Genomic DNA, 9,701 nt, shown 5'->3' on the forward strand with positions numbered 1-9,701 from the left:
CTATATATAGTGGGGGAAGGAGGGCTTTTTCATCCATGCCTTTGGTTGCCTCCTTCTCCCTCTCCAACACCTCCTCCTCCTCCATAGCGCTTGGCGAAGCCCTGACAGAGTACTGCTGCTCCATCACCACCACGCCGTCGTGCTGCTGCTGGAGCCATCTTCCTCAACCTCTCCTTCCCTCTTGCTGGATCAAGAAGAAGGAGACGTTACGCTGACCGTACGTGTGCTGAACGCGGAGGTGCCGTCCGTTCGGTGCTAGGATCTCCGGTGATTTGGATCACGTCGTGTTCGACTACCTCATCCCCGTTCTTTGAACGCTTCCGCTCGCGATCTACAAAGGTATGTAGATGCATCTGATCACTCGTTGCTAGATGAACTCATAGATGGATCTTGGTGAAACCGTAGGAAATTTTTTGTTTTCTGCAACGTTCCCCAACACGTACGATGAGCCAAAGCGGCACATAGTTCTTTCTGGGAAGAGAAACATCGTGGGAGTGGATGACAAGATAGACAAGTCAGAAGATTATGAAAAGTTTGATGAAATTGCTCCATTCACAATGAATGTTGACCCGAGCATCCCGTTAAATGATGAAGATTTTCCATGGTTACGGCGCAAAGGGACACACGCGAAGAAAAAGTTTCACACCCAAAGATCTGGGATGTGATCGGCTTCACTATCATCACTTTCTTTTGTGTTTCACACCCAGAAGGGAATCTCTGTAATAGTTAGAGTAGTTAATTATGTGTTTTGGCATTTGAAACGCGAAGAAATTTTATGTGCAAACAAATTCTTTCATGCCTTTACTGATTTTTAAAGTTAAGTTATTCACAAACTAGTGATTCACACTAATTTCAAATAATTCAAAATTTAAACTATTCAAATTTGAAAACTACGGGCACTAACAGAAATTTTGTAATTTTTTGTACCTAAAGCAAAAATATTCACAAAGAAACTCTAAATACACAAAAAAACAACTCAAAAATAAATAAAGCAAAAAAATTAAAAAAAAAGCCCGCCTACTAGGCCAGAGCGGCCTGCATACGACTAGAAACCCAACCTGTTGTTGGGCCAGGATGCAGGCCCGCAAAGGCCTAGTAGGCCAACAGGGCAGCACAAAACATGTAGGCCCAGTAGGCCTGCTTTGGAGAGGAGCTCGAGAGAGATACCGCACGGGGGTTTATAAACCAGTGCGGTCGCCCCTCGGCTAGCGAGGTGGGACTAAACTTGCGCACCGCACCTGCGCCAGCGCACCCCCTTTAGTACCGGTTCGTGGCACCAACCGGTACTAAAGGGGGGCCTTTAGTACCGGTTGGAGCCACCAACCGGTACTAAAGGGGGGCCTTTAGTACCGGTTGGAGCCACCAACCGGTACTAAAGGGGGGCCTTTAGTACCGGTTGGAGCCACCAACCGGTACTAAAGGGGGTGCGGTTCCCGCCGCTTGGCCTGGCCAAAACAGGCCTTTAATACTGGTTGGTGGCTCCAACCGGTACTAAAGGTGCCTTCTATATATACAACACTTATGAAAATTTCGTTCTCCCTCTGTTTCTTCCTCTATTTCCCCATTGAAGCACCGCCCGCGCGCCCCGATCGATCGACGCCGTCTCCGTCGCCGCCCCCGTCCCCGTTGCCGCCCCCGTCCCCGTCGCCGCCCTCGTCTCCATCGCCGCCCCAGGCCCGTCCCCGTCGCGCCGTCCCCGCGTCGCCGCCCCCGCGTCACGCCCCGGCCCGTCGCCGCCCCCGGCCGTCGCCTCGCCGTCGCCGTCGCCCCGCTGTGAGCTCTCCCCCTCTAACCCCTCTCCCTCGCCCCTGGCGGCCACCATGGGCGCCGCCCCTCCCCGAGCCCATACACACACACACAAGCATGATGAACACACACACACACACATACATATGTATGAATTAATGCATGTATATATTAGTATATACGTATTTTGTATGTTTAATTAGTTTAGATTTTTTAGATTATTATTTTTTTCACTAATATATATGTATGAATGCATGTTAGATGGATATAATTAGTGTTTAATGAGTATGGAAATTTTTTATATAATGTTGTTTTTCAGTTTTTAATGGATGTATAAAAGTTGTGTTTTCTGTTTTTAGTCTTAGATGCTTAATTAGTATGAAATAGCATATAGAATTTTGACATATGCAATGATAGCATAATTAGTGTTATATAGAAATGTTAAGAAATTTTAGTTATCAAAATCTAATCATTAAAAAAATGTTACTTTTTGCGGGCATATAGCTAGTATTTGTTCTCGGCGATGCCCGGCCCGCATCCTTGCCGTCGACCCGTCCGCGACGACGTCCGACTGACCCATGTCCGGGACTGGGCTCCGCCGGGCTGGCACTGGGAGGTGCTGCCTGGAGGGGCGCGCCGCTTGATGAGGAACCCGGCTCCGGGTCCCGTCGTCGACCCTGATCTCGTTTGGTGGCGTTCGCGTGGGCCAGTTTCGGTGCGGAGGGAGCCGGCCCCGCCGGAGGTGGTACGTCGCCGTGTCAGGGAGGAGGACGAGCACGTCCATCGCTACATGGTTGCGTTAGAGGGCGGCAGGTTCTCCAATACCTGGCAGTTTCTTCAGGGATCTCACTTCAGTTATGATCCTGTGAGGGTTCCTTCTCTTTGGGTGTCCACCGCCCGCGCCACAGGAACCGCGAGTGTCCTACATTCTTCTGCAGTATTCGATCTTTAATTAGCTACCTAGCCAGTGATGTACTATTCAATATTATATATTATTCGAGACGATGTATTCGAGATTATATCTATTATTCGAGATGATGTATTCGAGATTATATCTATTATTCGAGACGATGTATTCGAGATTATATCTATTATTCGAGACGATGTAATTTGAATACTAAATTGTTTTATATTTCTTTTGGCATAGTTAAATAAAAGCTATGGCAGACAATACCGACAAAGAGGGAGAACAGACCATGTTCGATATAATACGCGGGCCAGATGATGATCAGAATGAAGAAGATTATGACGGCTCCGAATTTCTAAACAACACCAGAGAGGGTGATATGATATTCGATCGCGACGACGAATTGATGAAGTCATGAACTACGATTATTACAATGACAAAGAACATGTTGATCCTGAAACAACAAAGACTGGCGAGGTATATATATTTATATAAGCATGCATCTGGTGATCATCACATGTTTTAAATGAGTTGAAGATATATTAATGAATCGATCTTTCTTCTTTCAGCCATCCGGATCGAGCAAATCTTCAGGCAACAGGACGAAATGAGGCCCGAACAAAAAGTTGAAGGAGGGCGTAAAGTATAATATCGAGGCAATCAGACCTAATGGCGAACCATTAGCGCCTAAGAAGATTGCGGACAAGTTCGTTCGTCAGTGCGAAGTTCTTGTGAAGGACCAACTCCTGATCTCCCTTCAAGAATGGAGAGAGCCAGCAAAGCCACCTCCAGATCTTACTTTTGTCGATGACAGACAAAAAAGTCTGGTTTGGGATACTCTCATGGAACATTTCACCCTACCATATCATTTCACAAAAGCAGATGTGCAGAAAGTCAAGGACACTGCTCTTAGGAAGATGGCGGTTGCATTCAAGAACCACAAGAATCGTGAATGGGACAAGTACGTCAAGGGAGGAAGGAAGACTCTAGTATTCGAGGGAACACTAGAGAATCAAAGTGCTCATTGGGACGATTTCGTGAAATTCAAGGATTCAGAATTAGCTAAGGAACGGTCGAGAATAAACAAGAAGAATGCCGAAAAAAGGATAAGTTCCATAAGCTGGGGCCAGGTGGCTACGCGGTGGCAATGCCTAAGTGGGATAAGTCTGAGAAAGAGATGGAGGATGCAGGTGTCACTCCGGTTACTAAGAGCTGGCCCCCCAGGTGCAGGACTTGGTTCTATGCGCATGGGGGGGAGTTGGACCCGAAGACAGGCAAAGTTTCGACGAAGGCATGTCTGAACGGAGCCGACGATAATATACTTGTTGCAATAGAAGAGGCTCGAACGGGGGTGTTCCAGCCCAACAGAGAGAACGACAAGCTTACGCGTGCCCTGGGAAATCCTGAACACCCGGGAAGAACATGAGGCAAGGGCGCTATTCCGTGGTATGAGGGGTTTTCGGACTGGAACGCCGACTACAGAACCCATGCGAGAAGGAAGATTGCGGAGGAGAAGCAGAGGAAGATGGAGGAGGAGAAGAGGAAGCTGGACTATGAACACCTTCAAGGCCTAGAATCAGCGCACGCGGACTTGGTAGTCAAATTCCAGTGGCAGCAGCAGCAGATCGACTCACTTAGCCAGCAAAGGGGGTCTCAGCAGCTGCAGCAGCTAGCGGATGATCCAGCATTGGATACCACCGCCCCATCCATGCCGAGAAGCAGCGTGGGTTCCACCCCGTTTGACGCAATGCTGGATAGATACCCCGTGGATGACATCGTGGAGAACACTAACTACGAGCTACACTTCAAAATTAAGAACATATCCTTGAAGGTGGCAGACGGCGTTGCTTATACAAATTCCCCCGATGCAACCTTCCATTGCAACCCGATTCCAGCAGGCTATGCTCGTGTCGTGGTTGATGAGGTGGTGGACCATTCGGGGCTAGAGCTTGACATTCCTGGAGGTGACGAGGAGCACACACTCGGAGATGCCAAACATCGTATCATCCTATGGAGAAAGGATTGCATCATCTTTCGAAGGCCACCGACACCGCGTCACCCGAATCCTCGTCGAAGTCCGCCACCAAGTCAGCAGACTCCCGCTCCTCCAAGTCCACCAACGCGTGAGGCCACTCCTCCTCCTCCAAGTCCGGCAAAGTGTCAGGCCACTCCTCCTCCAAGTCAGACACAGCGTCAGACGTCCACTCCTCCATGTCCGGCACAACCTCAGGCCACTCCTCCTCCAAGTCCGGCACAGCTTCAGGCCACTCCTCCTCGTCCAACTCAGCCCCGTCAGCCGTCTCCGCCGCCTCAGCAATCGCAGAAGAGACACCCCGCAGCTATGGTGCGTAGCGGTACAAGTCGAGGTCATAGTACAGGAAGTACAGGCGGAGGCAAGCGATATAAATATGGTCCAAACCTCACTACTCCTTTTCCTGAGAGGGCTTACGATAGGACCGAGGAGCAAACCAATGCCATAGTGCGGGCAGAAGTCGACGCCCATTTTGGACCGAAATCGCCACCGCCGCCAAGGGAGAAAGTGCCTGTGGAAGTAGTTGACCACTTCATTCGTATGGCTCAACCACCAGCTCCTAAGCCTGTTGACACAGACTATGAGCGCCACATCAGGAAGTTACATCGACAACTCTACAGAAGGAGGCGAGCTCGAGCTCGAGCAAACAACAAGCAGCTGTCAAAAAATGCGGGAAAACCGTTGCCCAGCTGGGAGAACAGGTGGCGCAATCGATCCCCCCGCTTGTTGTGCCGCCAACAACACGTGACAGTACGCGCGCCCAATATTATTGTGGGCAAACAGTTTACGTTCCCGAGGTGGGCGATGTGGTAATAACCCAGGAGCATATAATGCAGGCTGAAACTCTCAACATCACTGTTGGACAACTCCTCGAGATCAAGGACATGCCTGTGCTTACAGAGGAGGAAATAAAACGGAAATATGCCCGGGGCCGACCTTTGGTCAAGGCAGAAGAGGTCAAGAAGCTCCCAACGAGAATGTATGAATTGCATCAATGGTACATGGACATTACCAAGAGATCCGATCGAGAGTCCCTCATGGTGCAAGTCAAGAAGGATCATTACTACCATCAGAAACCTGTGACTGTTGAGTATTCTGAACTGTTTCAGTTATACAATTAAGACGCACTCGAAAAATCTATCGTCAGTTGCTATTGTCTGTAAGTGATTTCTTTCTGTAATTTAAGTCTCAAGCTAGCCGTAGTGATCCTTTTGATCAATCATTATCTATAATTATCCTCACTATATTCTTTTCTGTGGTATTATGCAGGATGAAGATGTATGAAATGAGAAAAGGTGGACGCTATGGCATTGGGTTCATTGACCCAAACACCGTTAATGAATACACATGGAAAATAAACAAGCATCATGAAAAGCAGGTAGAGGACAGCATGCTAGAGTTCTTGAAGTGCCTCAAATACAATGAAGATATACTACTTCCTTACAACTTTTAGTGAGTCACACTTTCTTGTACTACAAATTCTCTGTTTTTACCTACTAGCTAGCTACATGTTTTTGCTTATATATGCCCGCTTAATTAAGACATGCAAACGTGTGTGCATGCAGATTTCACTGGATCTTGTGTATCATTAAAGTTGACGCCGAAACAGTTGAAATACTGGACTCACTACTCAAAGAAAATAGTGACTATAACATCTTATTTGGGATAGTCAACAGGTAATTTCAATCATTATTAACTATATATCTCGGCCTATTTAGTTCGTCATTTCATGATATGAACTATTTAATAACCCCTTTATTCATTTTCTTTGTCGGCGGGCAGGGCTTGGGCAAGGTTCATCAGCGTCACGGAAGGCGAATGAAAACGACAACTGAAATGGTTTCGACCCAAGGTAAGTAATTAAGTAGTACTAGCTAGCTAGCTAGCTGCCATCTCTTTAATTATCATGCTTGATTAATTATTATATGATTAAATTAAATTCCATTCTCGTAATAAAGGCCCTGAAGCAGGCGCATGGGACTGATCTGTGTGCATTCTGCGTTTGCGAGAACATTCGCATGATGGCGTCCGAAAGGAGCAGATCTCAAAGACAGGAATGGGTACGCTTGTCAGAGCACTATTCACAATTTTTACACCATCATCGATATCTAGTCACACAAGTAATACACATGCATATTGATCTCATTCTTAACAGTTCACAGAGGTGCGGGACAAGCTCCTAGAAACGGAGCGCGTAGAAGCACTTCAAGAGGAAATAGCGGGATTTTTGCTCGACCAGGTCATAAATCCGAAGGGAGAATACTATTACCCGCTACCGCCCCCATCAACCAGGTCATGAACCACTTTCAATTGTCATCGTGCTCCGAAGGCACCAATTAGGCTAATGCCACTGGCTCCGAAGGCAACATGCATATGTAGGAGAAATTGTATATAGCTATACATGTGTGTATGTGTGAATTAATATGGTGGTTTGTGAGACATTGATGATATATATATGATTGGTTCTACTAGAAATTCTATTATATATATATATATGCACATAACGTGTACAATGTGTAGTATCATAAAATACCAGCAAACGAAAAAGAATTAAAATGGAAAACACAAAATTAAATGAAAAAGAAATCATAAAACCAAAAACCCCCCAAACATTTTAGTACCGGTTGGTGTTACCAACCGGTACTAAAGGGCTCCCGGCCCCCAGAGCTGGCTCGTGCCACGTGGTTGCCCTTTAGCACCGGTTCGTGCTGAACCGGTACTAAAGGGGGGGGGCTTTAGTGCCCACACTTTAGTGCCGGTTATGGAACCGACACTAAAGGGCCTTACGAACCGGTGCTATTGCCCGGTTCTGCACTAGTGCCTGCTCCTGGTTGGCGGCGAGGGAACCACATCGAAGGGACAGGATCTGGCGGGGATAGGCCTGTAATGGCTTGATCTACCACCGGATAGGAGCGGAGGCCGGCGACGGACTGGCGGCGGTGGTCACGGTGGCGGCTAGGGTTGGCGCTAGGAAGAGGGACTGAGAAACTGTCAAGAGAGAGAGAGAGCGTCGGGGGTGAGCCTTGGAAATCGTTTCTCGATTTGGTGGTGGCATCCCCTTGTAATTATGCCGAACTCCTCGCTTCTCCATTTTGTGAAGCTGGCTCGCATTTTGCACCAGAGGATCGCAACACTTCATGAAGCCCACTCCACAGAGCTCAGACGTTCGGTCCGGCTCCGCATGTAGAGTTGGAGAAGCGCTATCCCGTTTTGCATGAAAATTGCCAAGCACGCTTGCCTGACTAACATGAACATCCTCAAAAAAAATTATGATTTTTATACTTTATTTACTATTCATCCAAAAGCATATGCTTTCCAGAGGCAAGACGGCCCTCCCATCCTTTTTGTGTGTAATAAAAGGAGGGAGGAGGCCGCCGAAGCGTCAGGCGTGGCTAAGGAAGCTTCAACGTCAATGCCGTCCGTGCAGTACAGACGGTTCAACCATGAGAACTTCTGCATTTGGGCAACGGCTATGGAGTGCCTGTACATGTGCATGGGCTCTAGAACGAAATATGGACCACCTTTCAATTTTTCTGAAGTGAAATTGAAATATGAATGAAATAATCAAAATTCGTGTGAAATGTCTGTTCAAAGTTTATGAAATTAATTAAAATAGGTATGGATCGATTAGAAAATGAGGATTACCCCCGCCTCTGCATCAAGTAATGCAAACACCCATTTTATTAAGCGAATAAAACATTGTGGATGCCTTTGAAATTTATGTGAACAATATGTGAAACTATGTTGAACAGAATGAAATGCCATTGAAATAATAAATGAAAATGGGAATTAATTGCAAGGTTGGTAACATGACATTTGACAACTATTGATAAAAAATTGTGAAACTTGCACAAAATGATTTTTAAACTTTTTGCCTTTGACTATTTTAAAGTTTCCGGAATGGTTTTCTACGGTGCACAAAATGTTTCAAATTTATTGGGATATATTTCCTGTATTTACCTGTCTGCTATATGAAACCAAAAAATAATCTGAAATTCAGGAAATTATGGGAATACAAATAAATATGTGGTTTCGTAGAACGATTTATTTTGAGTTGGCAAAAAAAGGTACCCCGCTACCTAGCGGCTTCATAAAAACATTTTCTTCATCCAATGCCAAAAAAAGGACAATCATCCCTAGATACATACACGCCCATTTAATTTCTCCGACGTTGATGCTCGTCAGGTTGTCATCACCAAAGTACCAACAGTCACCTTCACACGCTCTATTTGGGAAGGACGCTAAGGCCACGTTGCACACCACTGAAACAGACAACCAGTTGATCTAACACACATAGTTGGATCGCACCCCCGGGCATGGCTCCGGCTCCACCGCGCGGCTCGCACCACCGCTTGGCTGGTGTTCTTGCCAACGAACAAGGAGCAGCCTGCTAGATCCTCCACTCCACCGCGTGACCGAAGAGCCGCTAAATTGGACCGCCGCAAAGAGATGAAGAATCAGACAGATTGAGAGGAAAACACGTAGGCCATAGTTTTTTTTTTCATGATAATATGTGTCTTATTTTTTCTGCTCAAAAATATGAGTCTTATTTATATCATAATGATCATAGTACAAGCCTTTGCACAAAGAAACATCAGCCAAAAAAGAGAAATACAATCAAGACCGAAGGATCCCCTAAGCTTGACACCAACGTTAGTCACCAAAGAAAAAAAAATACGGATCACCTCCTCAGCCGAGCTCGACGTGGCGCCATTGCTAATATGTAGCATTACGGATCTCCAAGATGGCTCAACAAAGGCGGAGTCATTGCCGTTGAATGAACCAGACCGGGCCAACACCCTGTACACGCCATCGAACTCTAGATCCCCGCATGACTAAGACGTCGGAGGAGGTTACCATACCTGCCTTCCATGAACCATGAACCCGGCCAACACACGATCCATCATCTTTCAGATGTCTCCGATGCAGGCTATAATTTACACCCGCCCGAGGACACAAGTCATGCCATCCTTACTTGAACAAACATGTTTCCGAATTGTTACAAGCAGGAGTTTT

This window comes from Triticum urartu, chromosome 2 (assembly GCF_003073215.2).
Source record: "Triticum urartu cultivar G1812 chromosome 2, Tu2.1, whole genome shotgun sequence".
Taxonomy (NCBI): Eukaryota; Viridiplantae; Streptophyta; class Magnoliopsida; order Poales; family Poaceae; genus Triticum; species Triticum urartu.